This window comes from Corvus cornix, chromosome 15 (assembly GCF_000738735.6).
Source record: "Corvus cornix cornix isolate S_Up_H32 chromosome 15, ASM73873v5, whole genome shotgun sequence".
NCBI lineage: Eukaryota > Metazoa > Chordata > Aves > Passeriformes > Corvidae > Corvus > Corvus cornix.
Genome location: NC_046345.1, coordinates 10,023,699 through 10,028,769, shown reverse-complemented (window position 1 = coordinate 10,028,769; position 5,071 = coordinate 10,023,699).

Sequence of the window (5,071 nt, the reverse complement as noted above, 5' to 3'; positions counted from 1 at the left end):
TCTCGGGCCGCCCGGCGGCGCGCGCCGCCTCCTGCTGCTCGTTCCCCGCCCCTGCCCGGGCCGGCGGCGGCGCGCGCGCGGCGCTCCCTGCACGGCGCGAGGGCTCGCGCGGCGCGGGGGGGCGAGACAAAAGGCTTGGGCGGCCGAGGCGCGCGCGCGGCCGCGCGAGCCCCGCCCGGGCCCGGCCGCCACGAGGCGCTGCGGCCGCGGGGCCGCCGCGGGAAGGGCCGTGCGCGGCGCGGCGGCAGCAGCCGGGAGGGACGGGGGTCCGGCGGCGGCTCCGGGCTGCCGGCTCCGTCCGTCCCTGTGTGTTTGGAGCGGAGGAAAGATGGCAGCGGCTGCACTTCCTCTTGCACTTTCACCCCTGGGGGGAGGAGAAGGAGGGGGCGATACCACCCCCCCTACAAAAATCCAGCGGGGCCCCCCGGCTGCTGCTCCCCGACCAAGCGCCGCCGCCGCCGGCCCCGGTTCGGGCCCCGCCGCTTCGACGCACCCTCACCACCGGCGCCGCAAACTTTCCTCTCTTCTTTGGACGAGAAGACCCCCACCCTATTTCACAGAGACCCCCCTCCAGCCACTCGGGCTCCCCCCTGCCCCCCGCTTCCTGCCCCCCTCCCTCCCCGCATCCGCCAATGCAAGAGCAGCCAGAGCCAGCAGGCCGGCCCCCACCCCGCCCGCCCGGGGGCTGGGGGCTGCAGTCTCCCCCTTCCCCATCACCGATCCTCCAATGCCGAGCCAGCAGCGAGGCCCCCGCCCGCGGCACACGGGGGTGGTGGGGCTGCGCTTGCCCCCTCCCCCAAATATCCGGGCTGCAGCTCGCCCCCCAGGCCCCCCTCCCGCTGGAGAGAAAAGGAGGGGCCGGCGGGGGGGGGGGCTGCTGGCAACCTCCCCCCCTCCCCAGGCACGAATCGTCCAATGCAAACCCTCCCGGAGCTGCAGAGGCGCAGAGCGGCCCCCACCTCCTCGGCTCGCCTGAGGAGAGCCGATCCCAGAGGGGCCAGGGGCTGCAGAGCTGACTGGCCTCCCCCCGGTCTTTCATTGCATTTCTCACCCCCATCCCCCGTACCACGATCAACTCTCAGCCTCGCTAGAAGAGTGAGGCGCCGGCATTGTGGGGGAGGGAAGGGGTACAGCGGGAATTCTTCCAGTGCGAAAATGCCCTTCCCTCGGGAGCAATTGGGAGGAACGGTAGCCGCGGGCCGGGGGCTGCGGGAGGCACGGGCACTTCACAGCCCCAAGTGCGTCCATGTTGGGGAAAGTACTGCCCGCGGAGCCCCTCCTGCGCACCCGGGGTTCCCACGGCACCCGCCGCGCCTCACGCCCCAGCGCGGCGAGGCTCCCGCTCCTTCAAGTTACCCTTCCCCGGGCCCAGGTTAAACGCTCCAAAATGCATTGCCGAGTTCACTGCACGGGGCTGCCTGGACTGTTCTAGTGCTGAATCTTCTCTGTGTGCTCGAGGTCTCTCTATGCTATTTCAACATCATCATCATCATCATCATTACTCATTTGCAGCTGAAATCTGCTTTCTGTCTCAGAGAAGAATTTTTCTCTACTTTTGAAGAAATATCTCTCACACACACATCCCCCAAACAGAGTTCTTTGTTTTGTTAAGCAACACTTGGAAAAAAGTGTACAAAGACACTTTTTTGCATTTGTAACATCAAGTCTAATTAAGAATGCTTGGACCACCTATTCACGATCTAATATCGTCACTTAAACTATTCTGTGGAAAATACTGAACTTGGCACATGTGAGGGCATCGCAAACTACAGAGCCTTCCAAAAGCTCAAACCCAGCACTTGAATTAAATAGTGGTGGAACTGAAAAAAGCATTCTGGGTACTGATGTGCAAATGAGTGCACCAAGCTTCCAACTTCCAAAATATTACATTAACACTTAAGGCCACACAGTGCCCTCAGCCTGTACACCAGATTTCTCCTGATTTTGATAGAATTGTTTGTCTCTACTGCAGTCAGAATATTACCAGTAACTTTTTATTACTGCACTATGTGTGCACACACCCTGATATGAACATATACTTTGAGAAATTCGAGGTGGAGTGGTAGCAATGCTGACAAACCCAGCTTAAATACACCCTATTATATAGATAACACAGTGCCCTTATTCTCTTAAGTCGGTGTGCCACAGACACACGAGTTGTACTTGCTACAGTGGGGAAAATGATTATGTTTAACTCACTAGCCAGGCTGCAAGCACGCACACACACGGAGCAGTTACATAATCTGGAATTTGCTTATCTTTCCTAGTGGCTGTGGACAGTTGTGTGCCTTTCCCCCAGTGGTTTGTTAATTTGCTTTCTTTTAGCCCCCAGCCTCCTGACATGGTTCCTGCTTGCTATTTCAGTTCCCTCCTCGCGTGTTCTTTGTCTCTCCTCTAAGCAGGGGGAGGGGGGTCCTGCCTCTCTCATAGCACTTTCCTCAGAACTTTCCCCAGTTGCCACGGAATGTTCTGGTTTCAGCTTCCAGCCCTCCTTTTTAAAAGACACTATCCAACACACCTCGCTTGCTTCTTTAGGTAAAAGCTCAAACAACCCCAAAGCATGGCTGTTTCTTGGCAAGTGACCCATTTAGTTGCGACGAGGGTGCCAGATCAGCACACTGGGAGCTCACACTCCGAGTAGTTGCTGGATGCTCGTTCAAGATGACCACCAGCACCTTTCACCCCCGGGTAATCACAAGGACACTGACCCAGCCCTTTGCCTTGGCTCTTCAGCACTCTGCCATGGCAGTGGCTGCAGCTCTCGTCTTGGTAGTTACAGTCTTTGTACACTGGTTTCCCACACCATACAGCTCCACCAACACGTTTAAAGGACTGCTGCTTAGAACATTTTCTGGTCCTGTCTCAGAATATGGGACTATTGAAGTAGCCACTCAAATAGTAATTCTTATAACATAGCCAAATTTCTTCTGAAAATGAACAGGAACTAAACACACTGAGCCAAAATTTGTCTTATCACTATGAACAGACTTATAAGGTGAAGTTCCCTAAATTTAATGTGATGACTAAATGCCATTTCTCCATACATAACTCCATAAGCAGACAGGAATGATTACCTTTGAACTCAATTACCATCACAACTAGCTAGTTACCTTTGAAGACAAAGTTCCAGATGATGTGATAGAAAGTTTTAAATTTCAATTTTAAAATTTATGTTTTCTGTATCCAGTATTTCCTCCCTTTTTCAGATGATTCCTAATCTATTTTCTTTGATATCTTCTGCCCTGGGATGTGCTGAACTTCTTTGAATCCATCTCTCTTTTAAATAAAGGCATTTTCCTCAGCTACTTTATTCAGCTTCTCACTGTTTCCTGTCTCACTTCTGCTCAAGGGAATTCCTGAGGTGTCCCTAAATGTTTTGCAGCTGCCTCGTGCCTGCTGAAGCACTTTGATTGGTATTTCAATAGTATTAATAATCCTCCTTTTCTCTGGACATGTGTGTACCATTTGGGACTGCACACTGTACATTGCTCGCTTCACTGCAGATCAATTGCTACTGGCCTTACTCAGAAGTGCAGGCCTTAAACTTGTGTGCAAATATAGGACGTAACAAAAGACTGTTACAGTTGAATCTATTCAAACATATTTGGGTATATGTTAATTAGAGTTGAGTCATACCTATTTATTTGACACTCAACTTGTGAATCCGTGCAGGTCTTGAGGCTACTGAAATTTTTCAGAATAGTCCCATTATTATACTCTTTAAGAAGGTTAGTCACTATTTCATATGGATTATAATATTAGCAGAGACATTTGTGCATAGCACTTGTGCCAGCTAATCAGTCATATGAACCATTTCCTTTCTATGTGTGTTCCACAGAAATACACAACACTGTGCAGTTCACGGCACACTTGCAATTTCAGTGAGTAGCTGTCAGTTTTTCTGAGCTTTCACTGGTATTTTAATTAACTGCTACTGATATAACAAGCAATTAATTCAGCATTCATTACTTACTAGGTTGATTATTACTTAAATTTAGTTTTTAAAGCTTGCTCAGTTTTTCATTTGGAATCATCCCATGAGAATGCCAACCCTAGCAGCAAGGATTCTCAGACTTGGCGACAGCAGAGTTTCCTCTGTAACCCAGATGTGGGTTTAGTGATTTGTCAGCTTTCTCCTCTAGAAGCAGATGAAAACTCTTTAAAAATACTCAGTACCCCCACAAAACCGACAGCAATAGGATGGTATATGATGCTGTGGAAAGTACACAGAAAGACTTACTTTAAAAAGGGAAAACAGCACTGTTTGTTTTTCCTCTTTTTGATCATTCTCCAAACTGCACTCATGTGCTATGTAGTCTATGTGTTGCATGGCAGTCCATGACAAAGTCTCGGGAGCTGATGCTAAACTATACAACTTTTAGTTGTTATACTAATTTTACATAGTCTTGGAAGCCAACCTTTGATACCTAATCTCCCTTTTGTTCTTCCTCATTTCTTCAGTCTGCCCAGTTTAATTTATTCTAGACTGCCTGGAACCAAAGCAACCTGACCTATTCAAAACAAGATTGCCACATTAGGGATCTGGGCAACATGGAAATACAACCTAGGATTCCATCTCGTTGACTCCCAGTGAATTAGGCATTCATGCCTAGCTAAGCAAACCTGCCAGACAACTTTTTCTCCTCAAACATACATTACAATACAACCCTAAATATGCAATGCAAGTGACAAAGATTTGGTATTTACAGATTAACAGCTGAACTACTGTGTTGTCCCCAGGAAAATTCTTCCCTAGATAACAAGTAAACTGGCATAAAAAAAAGTTAATCTTAGAAGACAACTAGGAACGGCTACATGTGTACATTTTACAACATTCAAAAGAAACACAACTTTCTGTCTATTGCCTCAAGAGTTAATTAAGATGTGAATTGCATCAACTCTCAGAGTCACTTCACCTCAGGCAATCAGTATTATGCTTCCATTGAAGGTTCAGTACTATGGATATAAAAAATCTTACCTTTTGATAGAGGGTTTTCAAGATCTCTTTGCTACAAACAGGCATGAAGCTGGCCCTTAGTCAACTCATTATAGCTCATTATAGTTTTGTCTC